The sequence below is a fragment of the Lemur catta genome, chromosome X, assembly GCF_020740605.2.
Source record: "Lemur catta isolate mLemCat1 chromosome X, mLemCat1.pri, whole genome shotgun sequence".
In the NCBI taxonomy this organism is placed as follows: domain Eukaryota; kingdom Metazoa; phylum Chordata; class Mammalia; order Primates; family Lemuridae; genus Lemur; species Lemur catta.
The window spans coordinates 20,613,773-20,626,521 of record NC_059155.1 but is presented as its reverse complement, the minus strand read 5'-3'; the positions used below and the strand labels follow the sequence as shown (position 1 = coordinate 20,626,521).

Here is a 12,749-nt window from a genome sequence, read left to right as displayed (position 1 = left end):
GAGCCCTCTCACCCCTTCCTTACCTGGGTCTTCTCCCCCATTAGGCTGTAAGCTCCAGAAGGGCATCATCACTGTATCTCCAGGGCCCACAGCACATAATAGGCACTCCATAAATATTTATCAAGTGAAGGAATGGTCAATGGGTGAATGAATGAATGAACAAATGCATGGTTAGGCCAGTTGCTGAGGGTCCCACAAGTTGACTGGAAGCCAAAACTAACAGGCCTGAGTATATGCTCTTGGCATCGTACCTTTTGCCTCATGTCCCCTCTGGGAGCTCTGTCCCCACATCTGAGAGCAACTGGAGGGCAGAAGCATTGGCCCCGGGGACACAGCACGGGGCCAGACACAGGGAAGGCGTCAGTAAGGGATTGCCAAATGACTTGCTGACTGAAAGGCTGAATGCTCCTGACCTCTCACAGCAGCCTCAACCCCCCTCCTCCCCCATTCAAACCGTCCTGACCTCAGAGCTCCTCTCTGCTTTCCAAATTGGCAACCTACAAATGGATGAACTAATCGGAGGAAATGGCTTCTGATACTCCCCCCTGCCAAGCGGCATTTGCATTTTCACATTTCTGTTTTATCCCAGAGCTCTGGTGGGGGCAAGCAGTGGAGAGATGGGGCCCCTGGGGAAAGCATCCTGGCCCTGGTGGGGACAGGGTGTGAGGCAGGGGGATGCTACCTCCTCCTCAGCCTGCCTTCCAGGGAGGCCCTGACTTGGTTCTCTTCTGTCTCTGGGGAGTCTCCTAGAACATTCTGGGCCTTCAGGGACAGGTGAGAAGAAGAGCTGCTCTCCCTACCCCACCTGCAGCTGTCACTACTGAGGAAAGGCTGGAAGAGCATATTAAGGCCAGGCCTCAAGGTATCTTTATTTTAAATTTGATGCAGTTGCTACTACGAAAAAGCTGGCCTTCTACAATTTCCAGGAAGCCCCTGTTGAGATATAAATGAAAGGTGGAGTAATATCAGTGCCTCCACTACCACTGACACCTCAGCAAGGATTACTATAGCAGGGCACAAGAGAAGGGGATAAGGAAAGGCCCTGGAGTGCCTGTTCTGGAGAGACCCAAATCCCAAACTTGTCTCTCTGCCGTTAAGTAGGTCACTGAAAGCTCAGAGCTGGGAGGGAGAGAAGCCCTCTCAGGCAGCACCCCAATACTTCTAGCCTGCTGTGATAGCAGCTCCTTCAGACAGGAGGTTGTGTGGAGAGGCCTGGCTACAATTCCCTGGGGAGAGGCTCTGCGTAGGGGCAGGGGAGGGCTGCATTTTCTTTGTCTGAGCTTTTCCATCTGGACACCATCCGCGCTGTGGGAAATATCTGGCCTGTGAGTCTGGCCGTAGCTGTGCCATTGATTCATTTACTGTGTGAACCTTGGGCAAGTCACAGCCCCGTTTAGCATCAGTGTTTGCAAATGTAGAAGGGGGATGATCCATGCATGCTGTGCCTGCCTTGGGAGAATGGAGAAGAGCAGAGGAGATAATGGATACACAAGTTCTTGGTCAAAGTGAGAAGCTTTTTTCTGCTCGCCATTCCTGTTTGGTCCCCCAAACTGGCAGGTGGCCTGTTCCACGGCCCCTGGCTCTCGGTTCCATGATGTTTTTGAGTGAAAGCACAGGGCAGGGAGGGAGCTGTCTACATGGGGTACTACGAAGGGCTCTTCAAAGTTTCACCACTAGAGGCTGAACCTTCCTTCTGTTAGAGCCAAGCCCTGGCTTTAAACCTGCCATTATCAGCATTAACAAGCACTGTTAGTAAGCACCTCCTGGGACTGAGGCTTGGGCTAAGCCCTGGGGTTACAAGAAGGCCTAGGACACAATCCCTTCCTTTAGCCAAATTAGTGAGGACTGGAAAGGAGGAAGAGAGGGGAGAAGACCTTTCTTTTGTGTACTGCTTTACAATTTACCAAGTGTTTTCACTTAACACTCCAAGTTTTTTACAGGTGGATGATAAAATGAAATCTCAGAGAGGCTAAGCAATTTGTCCAAGGTCACAAAGCATATTAAGGCCAGGCCTCAAGGTATCTTTATTTTAAATTTGATGCAGTTGCTACTACGAAAAAGCTGGCCTTCTACAATTTCCAGGAAGCCCCTGTTGAGATATAAATGAAAGGTGGAGTAATATCAGTGCCTCCACTACCACTGACACCTCAGCAAGGATTACTATAGCAGGGCACAAGAGAAGGGGATAAACAGAGGAACAGAAAGACCTTTTCTTTTTTAATTAAAACTTTTATTTGAGTCAGGTTCACATGCAGTTGTAAGAGAGATCCTATGTACTCTTTACCCAGTTTCCCCCAATAATAAAATCTTGTAAAACTATAGCACACTATCACAACTAGGATATTGACGTTAATACAATCAGATGCAGAACATTCCATCACTATAAGGATCTCTCCTGTTGCCCTTTCAATAGCCACACCTACTTCCCTCCTACCCCATCCCCTCTTTAACCCTTGGCAATTACTAATCTGATCTCCAGTTTTATAATTTTGTCATTTCAAGAATGTTATATAAATAGAAACATATAGTATGTAATCTTTTGGGATTGGCCTTTTTCACTCAGCATGATTCCCTGGAAATTCATTCACGTTGTTGCATGTATCAATACTTCATTTTTGTTGTTGTTGCTGAGTACTAACTAGTCCACGGTATGGATGTATCACAGTTTGCTTAACTGTTCACCTGTTGAGGACCATCTGGCCTGATTCTAGTTTTTGGCTATTATGAACAAAGCTGCTATGAACATTTGAGCACAGATTTTTGTGTGAACATAAGTTTTCACTTCTCTGGGATAGATGCCCAAGAGTGTAATTGCTAGATCATATGGTAGTTATATGTTTTAAGAAACACACTTGGCCTTTTTAAAATTTTATTTTTAGAGACAGGGTCTCACTTTGTCACCCAGACTGGAGTGCAGTGGTGGGATCATAGCTCACTGCAGCCTTGAACTCCTGGGCTCAAGCGATCCTCCCGCCTGAGTCCATGTTTGGCCTTTTAAAGAAATGGCTAAATAGAGCTGTCAGAGACGAGCTAGGGGAGGACGTGGCCAGCGTGGCTCTCTCCTCCCCCTCAGCCTGAGCCAGGGGAGGCTGGGTGGCCCGGGTGGGGAGTCCGCTGCCTGAGAACCACAGCATGAAGACTCTTCAATCACCGGGAACACAAAGGTAGGGCTGGATAATGCAGAGAAAACTATGACCCTTTTCCAATTTGCTATGAATAAAGTTGTACATACATCCCCTATAATAGGAAGTAATATAGAAGAGATAATGATTAATAATATATCTCTCTCAATGTGGAATATTGGTGGCCAAGAAGCTCTTCGTCCTTCCTGGAACACTTACTATACTAACGGAGTTTGCGACAGTTGTGGACGGTACAGAGAACATTTCTGTAACTAGAGAAGAACTCTATGTAATGTTAGTACACGAGGACTTAAGGAAAGCTGGATTGCTGAGTTTTGTTAATAAACAAGATGTTAAAGAATGCATGACTGTAGCAGAAATCCCCCAGTTTTTGAAGCTAACTGCCATTAAAGATTACTTACTAGTGGCATAGACAGGCCTGCTGTGCTCTTACAGGCGAGGGATTGTGCCAAGGCTTGAATGAGTGATGCTACGATTTAAGATTAGGTGATCTCTACTGACCTCATAGACTTTATATAAATAAAGTGCTGGACTCGACCTGAAAGCTGCAAAAATTAATGGTCTAGGTATATTTATAATAAACTGATTTAAACTTTTTCTGTAAGAAGAAAAATTAAGACCACGTATTTGGAAACAAAGGAGAAATTTTGCTTTCTTATTAGTCCCCTCCAAAGTAAGTTATTAAAGCTGTGAATAACATTTTGCTCATAGTGAATCCTCTCAGGACGCTGTAGACTGTTAAATACAAAGGGAGAGGAAGACATTTGAACTTTAAGAGATGTATTACCCTCGCTAGTTGAATGTTGTTCTCTTCTTATTCCATTAGTAAGTCAAAATACAATTGACACAGATATTCCGTTTCCAGTATTTTAAAATGTAATGTTACTTATGAAAAGTATTGTGTATGTATTGCATATATGCCTAAAGTTCAAGATAATGGCTGTGATTTATGTTCTAAAGAAAAGCAAATAACACAAAAATTAATAATATCCTTAGTTATAACCATAATGAGACAAGTACTGGCATTGGTGTTGTGACATTTTGTACTTTGCCCCATGTTCTTTAGACTGTTTGTACTAACCAGATCATTGAGCTGCTCTAAAAAAAAAAGGAAAAGGAAAAAGCTTGACATTTTGTACCTGTTTTTTTGTTGATCAATAACACATGGAAGCATGTAACCCAGTTGAGTGGAATATCTATCAAATTCTTAGCTCAGTATTACTAATGGGCAGAATTGCACAATGAGCAATTACCGTAATATTCCTTTTATTGGTCCTTATGGCATTTACATTTCTGAATAAATTACTAATTCATTAGTCAGTCATAAATTGTGATTAAAATTATCAAGTCATTTCACCTCACCATTCATTGAAAACTGTTGTGTGAAACACATCTACCCAGAGAAGTAACACCCTATACATATTATTAAATAATTTAGCTACAGCCTTTTTTAAGTACTAAATTAGATGTAAAGCAGTTAAAATGAATTTTAGAGTAAAAGTAAGCCATATTTTCTAAGCAATGTTGATAATTTCTTTTTTTTCACTTAAAGAGCATGTTTATTTGATCTTTAATATACAATATTACCTTTCATTTATAAAAATCACACAATGGAGGACAAACTGAAAACCAGTTCAGGAGTAGCCAGTGGGTACCAATTTAGGAGGTTATACTTACCCCAATTAATGTAACTGTAACATTTAATATCTGTCAGCATGTTTTTACAAAAATAAATCCTAAATTACTAAGCTGCATTCATATGTTCTCATACTTCTAAAAATCACTATAAGGAATTACTTGTTGTATATTAAAAATTCCCTTAATCACCCACCCCACAAAAAGAATAAATGGCCAAACTGTTTTTCAGAGTGGCTGTATCATTTTATATATCCACCAGCAACATATGAATGATCCAGTTTCTCCAAATCCTCACTAGCATTTGGTGTTGTCACTTTTTTTATTTTAACCTTTTTGATAGGTATCTCATTGTAGTTTTTTTTCTTTATTTCAGAATATTATGGGGGTACAAACATTTTGGTTACAAGTAATGCCTTTGCCTCGTGCAAGCCAGGGCTAGAGGTGTGCCCTTCCCCCATACAGTGTACTCAGTATTTAATATACTTATTTGCCATCTATATATTTTCTTTGGTGAAATGTCTGTTCATGTCATTTGGTCATTTTCTAATTGGAATGTTTTTCTGTTGTTAAGTTTGAGAGTTCTTTATATATTCTAGATACTAGTCCTTTGTTGGATATGTGGCTTGCAAATATTTTCTCCCATTCTGTAGCTTGTCTTTACATTCTCTTAACAAGGTCTTTCACAGAGCAAAAGTTTCTATTTTGATGAAGTACAATTTATCAATTTTTCCTTTTATGGATTTGAGCTTTTGGTGTCAAGTCTATGAACTTTTGCCTAGCCCTAGGTCCTGAAGATTTTCTCCTATGGTTTTTCCTAAGTCTTCTAGTTTTACCTGTCACGTTTAAACCCACCATCCATTTTGAGTTATTTTACCTTTTTTAGCCTATAGATAGATGCCCATTTGTTCTAGCACCATTTGTTGAAAAGGCTATCTTTCCTCCATTGAATAGCTTTTTTGCCCCAGCATATTATGGGGGTACAAAAGTTTAGGTTACGTACAGTGCCCTTGCCCCTCCCCTGAGTCAGAGCTTCAAGCGTGTCCATCCCCTCGACGGTGCACATCGCACTCATTATGTATGTATACATGCGTCCCCTCCTCCCCCAACTGCCCGACACCCAATTAATGTTATTCCTATATGTGCTCTTAGGTGTTGATCAATGAAACCAATTTGATGGTGAGTACATGTGGTGCTTATTTTTCCATTCTTGGGATACTTCACTTAGTAGAATGGGTTCCAGCTCTATCAAGGAAAATACAAGAGGTGCTAGATCACCATTGTTTCTTATAGCTGAATAGTACTCCATAGTATGCATATACCACATTTTATTAAGCCACTCATGTATTGATGGGCACTTGGGTTGTTTCCACATCTTTGCAATTGTGAATTGTGCTGCTATAAACATTTGAGTGCAGATGTCTTTTTTATAGAATGTCTTTTGTTCTTTTGGGTAGATGCCCAATAATGGGATTGCTGGATCAAATGGTAGGTCTACTTGTATTTCTTTAAGGTATCTCCATAATGCTTTCCACAGAGGTTGCACTAGTTTACAGGCCCACTGGCCGTGTATGAGTGTTCCAGTATCTCCGCATCCACACCAACATTTATTGTTTTAGGACTTTTTGATAAAGGCCATTCTCACTGGAGATAAGTGATATCTCATTGTGGCTTGATTTGCATTTCCCTGATGATTAGAGATGTTGAGCATTTTTTCATGTTTGTTGGCCATTGTTCTGTCTAGAATAGCTTTTGCACCTTTGTCAACAATCAGTTGGGCATATTTTTGTGGGTCTAGTTCTGGCTTCTCTATTTTGTTCGTTAATCTATATGTCTATCCTCTGGTAATACCACACTGTCTTGATTACTGTAGCTTATATAAGTCCTGAAATCAGATAAACATTCCTTCTGCTTTGTTCTCTTTCAAAATCATTTTATCCATTCTATTAATGGTTCCTCTGCCTTTTCATATAAATTTTAGAATAAGCTTGCTGGGATTTTGCATTAAACCTATACATAATTTGGGGGAGAATTGACATCTTTACTATGTTGAATCTTCCAATTCATGAACATCTATATGTCTCTTCATTTATTTAGATATTCAGTTTCTTTCATCAGCACTTTATAGTCTTCAGCAAGCAAGTTCTGTATATGTTTTGTTGGATTTATGTTTAAGTATTTTCATTTTTGCAAGATTGTAAATAGTATTGTGTTTTAAAATTTTGTGTCCATGAATTCATTGCTAATATACGAAAATAGAATTGATTTTTCTATGTTCTTGTATCCTGTCACCTTGCTGAACTCACTTATTAGTTCTAGGAGATTTTTTTGTAGCTTGCTTGGGATTTTCTATGTAGAGGATCATGTCATCTACAAATAGGGACAGTTTCTCTTCTTCCTTGTAGATCTGTATGCCTTTCTATGTGGCCTCCATTGACATCTTGGGACAGAGGGACCTCATTACTGCTGGGCTGCAGTGAAATTCCTCATTTTCCAGTAGGACTCCTCTGACACCACCCTGGTGAGAGGCGGGAGGACCTCTTACACCTTCATGAGGGTGGAAGTCGAGGCACCCCTCTAGAACTCTGCTGGCAAGGGTAGGGGTTGGAGCCATAATTTTTATGTGGTGTTTGGCTAAAGTAGAGCAATTATTTTAAAAATTCTGTCTTATGGACTTCCCCTTTTTTGGTCCTTTGCCTAGAGAAAGCAGGCTTTTCTCAGGGCTTTTTGTGACTGCATCTCTTGTCCTTTCTCAGTTGTTGGCTTGTTTAGCCCAAAGTCTGAGATACATGAGGCAAAAAGAAAATCCAGGGAACGCACCACTGTTGTTGTTCCTTGTGTCCTGAGATCCCTAGTCTGCCTTCTTCTCTCCACCTTTGAATCTTATTTTTTCTTTCTCTTCTTTTTTTAAAAAGTAGGCCGGGCACGGTGGCTCACACCTGTAATCCTAGCACTCTGGGAGGCTGAGGCAGGTGGATTGTTTGAGCTCAGGAGTTCGAGACCAGCCTGAGCAAGAGCCAGACCCCGTCTCTACTAAAAATAGAAAGAAATTATCTGGACAACTAAAATATATATATAGAAAAAATTAGCCGGGCATGGTGGCGCATGCCTGTAGTCCCAGCTACTGGGAGGCTGAGGCAGGAGGATCACTTGAGCTCAGGAGTTTGAGGTTGCTGTGAACTAGGCTGATGCCACGGCACTCACTCCAGCCTGGGCAACAAAGCGAGACTCTGTCTCAAAAAAAAAAAAAAGTAGATAATATATGTAATATATATACTGTCCAGCATCCTTATTTGTATTTAGTGGGAGGAATGGGGAAAAGTACATCTCTTCCATCTTCCTGGAAGTGGAGGCCTTCACAGGAAGGCTTTGTTTGGGAAGGGAGAAGGGAGAGGAAAAGATCCAGAGTGCAGATTTTACAACCCTGCCTATGTATGGCATCAGGTACCACCACAGGTCCAGTTTAAAGTCATCCCACGGGTCCTGCCTGCCTGAGGTAAGAGGCGTTAACAGAGATGCATAAAGGGGCAGGTGGGAGGCCCCAAAACATGGCCCAGACCCTGGTCACCCATTAGGATTGCAATGAGGCTCCAGGAGGCTTGGGGAGGCCCTACAGCAGCAGCCTTGGCCAGGATTCTTAAGTGCATCAGCCAGACTCTCAGCAGCCTGTAGGTGGCACCTGGCATCAACAAATTCAGATGTGTGCCTTCCAGGCAGCCCAGTAGCTGTGGCCAAGGCTGGATGATCCCAAGGGTGAGCTTAGCTGGTTCAACCAGTTCTTATTCTTCTAAGCCCACAGGGCTCCACAGTGAGACTGAGCCCCTACCTCAGAATGCAGTCAGTGACTACCCTGGACATGGCTGCTCAGAAAGTGGTAGGTTCTCATGAAACTTTCTTGGGTAACTAGTGGGCAAGAAGAAACAGCTTTTTATTTCACTTTCTGTGAAGGTTCGTTTGAGGAATATTCTGGTTCATTGAAAAGTAACTCATGGAGCATCACGAGTTTTTGGTGCTGGCCACCATTCATTCATTCATTAGCTATTACTGTGGACCAGGCATAGTTCTAGGAATCATGGGTATAAAATCCCTTCTCCCAAGGAACTTTCTAGTGGGATTATTTTTGGGAATCTTTCCCTTCCCAATGAATAGCACTTAGAATAGGTTTGGTGGTTGGAGCAATGTTAGAGGCCTCAGGGTGGGGGTTCTGAATTACTGTAATCCAGGGGTTTTCAACTGGGCCTGTGTTTCAGAATTCCCTGGGGAGGGGGACACTTGTTAAAAATGCAGTTTCCTGGCCCTTATCCAAGATCTACTGAAACTAACTCTCTGGGCCTTCTGTCTGTCTGTCCTTCTGCTCTTGAATGAATCAAGTACATTTTGATCTCAGCAGGGTCTCTGCACTTGCTCTTCTTTCTGATATAACGCCTTTTCTGATATAACGCCCCGTTATATCTTTCTGATATAACGCTCCTTTTGTCCATTCAGGTCTCAGCTGAATGTCACCTCCTCAAAGAGGCCTACCCTGATTACCCTCTCTACAATCACAACCCCACCCTGGTCTCTCCATATTATATCTACTTCATAGCACTCATGGATACCTGCAATTACCTTCTTTCTTTCTTTCTTATCTTGTCCACTAAATTGTAAGCTTCTTGTGGACAGGAACCCTGTCTTTTTCACTGTTGAAAGCCTAGTGCCTACAAAGTGTCTGGCACATAGTAAGTGTTCCCTGAATATTAGTTGACTATCCAGTTGAGTGACTGGAAATGAGCTTGGGACTATTCCTGTTAAGCGAGCACCCCAGATGACTCCTGTGTCCATTAAAGTTTGACAACAAATGACCAAGAGCCAGAGATAGAGAAGTAGAGACTGGGTTGAGTGTGATGCGCTCGAAATGTTCCCACTTCAAAATATTTCTCACTCTCTTGTGATTGGCTCATTTTCCTATAAGGGGCTGAAGCAAGGCAGAAGAAAATTGCTGGTTATTTGGGGTCACCTATCGAGAAGGTTCAAGTTCATTGAGGTTCAGGTCTAGCTCCAAAGGAATTGAAATATTTTTATATTTCAGCCTTAAAGGTGATTACAGCACATCTATCTGTGCCTTTTCAATCCATTTCTGACACACTCATAATAAAAACCAGTGTGAGCTCCCTGTGTGCACAGCAGTTAGCAGTAGAGATTTGGGAGTCAGAGTGAAGCCAATCTAGAATTGTTGTTTTTAAAATTCATCACAGCAATCAGCAAAGCATATGATTCCCACATGCCTGAGGAAAAATGGACTTTGCTGCATTTCTTGTCCAGCTCTGTGCCCTCCCTCATGACCCCCGCATTCATAGCTGGATCCAGATTGCCCAGAGGAACAAGCTGCTTTGCTAACATGTGGATTCCAGGTTCTGTCCCACAAGCATGGCTACTGCTGTGGCATCTGGCATTAGGCTGAGGGTAGAGCAGCTCTGACATCCAAAGGGATCCAGAGGCATTGGACTGCCCAGTGGTAAGTTGGTGGCAAAGGGGCTCTTTGGACAATTCCTCAAAAGGCAGGGTCCTGCTCTGCTCCTGTGGTGGTCAGATGGCTGGGTGCTGAATACCCCTGCTGTGATGGCCTCCATAAGTGTGGGCCACAGTGCATATGCCACCATTTCCCATTTGTGGTTTCTCACAACTGAGTCTTGTGAGCCAGAGCCTGTACCTGAAACCCTGGCCCTGGGCAGACCAATGGGACCAGTAGAAAAATAGGGCCGGTGTTAGCAAGAAGGGCCATTGTTGGAGAGATATTAACAGGCTCTTTGGACTCTTGTCCCCCACACAATTTGTTATCTGTTGACCCCTGCTTACCAGGCACCCAAAACCTGTGGCTCTTTGCAGATGTGGTCTCCAGGGTCCTGGAGGAATGTGGCTGTGACCAATGGCACCAGAGGTTTGTTTTGTTGAGTAGCTATACTTGCCCTGAGCTTGCTAGTTACTCTCCTTATGGTTTTTGTTACATCCAATAAAGAAGGATTTGTTTTTATTTTAAAAACTTTATCCAAGAGACATTCAAGATTCTATTTAGGGAAAATCAAATTTTCCATGTTGCTCATTTACCAGGAGTTCTGGAGGTTTCTTTTGGTCTTGTTTGTTTAGGTGCTACTCAGCCGGCATCCTTATTAAGTACCACTTGCAGAATACCAAAATAAGGAGCAGGGTGTGTGCTTAAGAGCAGATTACAGGGCTCCCCTTACAGTGTTGTAGACTGGCTGGACTTCAGAAAGCATCCTTTAGAGGGCTGGACTGGTTAAAAATGCCTTCATGCCCTTCTGGATAGAAAAATTGTTTAAAGAAATAGCCAAAGTTATTATAAAAAATTAATTAAAACAAGAGAATAGAGGAGTAGGTATTGGGAAGGATGGCCACCACTTCTCCATTTGCTGCTAACATGATGCTAAAAGTAGGACTTCCATTTGGAGATCAATTACCCTTTGAGTAATGAGGAGCTGACTCAGTGTAAACCATTAGAGGTGAAGTCATTCCTCTTAATGTTAACAAATCAATGGCCAGCCCTGGGTGAAGACTGGAGGAGGGCATCACACTCTGTGGTCACTTCCCCTGTGGCCTAGTACACATCCAGATGAAATCTGGGGAGAATGCACATCGAGGACAGTCATAGAGCGGAAAAAGAAGGCATGGAAATGTTACTAATGGGGATCAAGGAAAAGAGAGGCTGGGCAACCCACACTAGTGTGTGTGATTGGACAGAGCAGACTTCTAGGTCTTTCTAAGCCCAGCTAAATCTCCACTGCCTTCTTATCTCCACCTCCCTTCTACTTTCCCCTCCCAACCTGCTGCCCCCTAGATGGCTTTAGCAGCCTAGTCCCATGTAAGCCCAGTAGGAGAGGAAGGGGCCAGATGGATGCTGTTGGCTATTGCTCTGCTATATTCCAAGGAATGGCCTGGCTTGTACTGCAGTGATCCAAAAAAAACAACATGAATAAGAATAACATTTACTGAGAGCTCACTGTGTACCGAGGCCCTGTTCTGAGGTCTTTATCTGGAAAATCTCATTTAAATCTCACATCAACCCTCTGAAGCAAGGACCAATGTTACTGCCATTTTACAAAGAAGTTACAGTGGCAGAGGGACATAAACTGTAAAACAATGAAGGTGTGATTAGGCCAATTCTGCAGATGGCTGTAGGTTTAGTCACTTCCCAAGCAAGGGTCACAGTGTTCTGGGGGCTCATGGGAGGCCCTTCAGAGCAAGAAGGGAGGAAGAGGGGGCCTCTTTGAAGATGTTTGCACACAAGCAGGGATGTCACTCTTCACCCTTCACCCCCATATCCCTCTGTATAGAAAACCTGTTTGATTATTCCAGAGTCTGTCTTGCTAATGAACCTCATTACCAATTGCTAGTTTTAAGAACTGTTTCAGGCCAAGCGTGGTGGCTCACGCCTGTAATCCTAGCACTCTGGGAGGCTGAGGCAGGTGGATCACTCGAGGTCAGAAGTTCGAGACCAGCCTGAGCAAGAGCGAGACCCTGTCTCTATGAAAAATAGAAAGAAATTATCTGGCCAACTAAAAATATATATAGAAAAAATTAGCTGGGCATGGTGGCGCATGCCTGTAGTCCCAGCTACTCGGGAGGCTGAGGCAGGAGGATCGCTTAAGCCCAGGAGTTTGAGGTTGCTGTGAGCTAGGCTGACACCATGGCATTCTAGCCTGGTAACAGAGCGAGACCCTGTCTCAAAAAACAAAAACAAAAACAAAAAAAACCCAAAATTGTTCCCTTTAAAATCCATTCAGGAAACATCTTTTTTAATTCTAAGCTTTAAACATCAGGGAAGTAGGCCTGTTAATGGGATCTCTGATACTTTTTTTTTTTTGAGACAGAGTCTCGCTGTGTTGCCCGGGCTAGAGTGAGTGCTGTGGCGTCAGCCTAGCTCACAGCAACCTCAAACTCCTGGGCTTAAGCGATCCTCCTGCCTCAGCCTCCCGA

At 43.0% G+C, this 12,749-nt stretch overlaps 1 pseudogene; it reads left to right on the top strand.

The window, feature by feature from the left end:
* Positions 1 to 3,142: 3,142 nt before the first annotated feature.
* Positions 3,143 to 3,610, top strand: LOC123628168 (annotated as a pseudogene).
* The last annotated feature ends 9,139 nt before the right edge of the window (positions 3,611 to 12,749 follow it).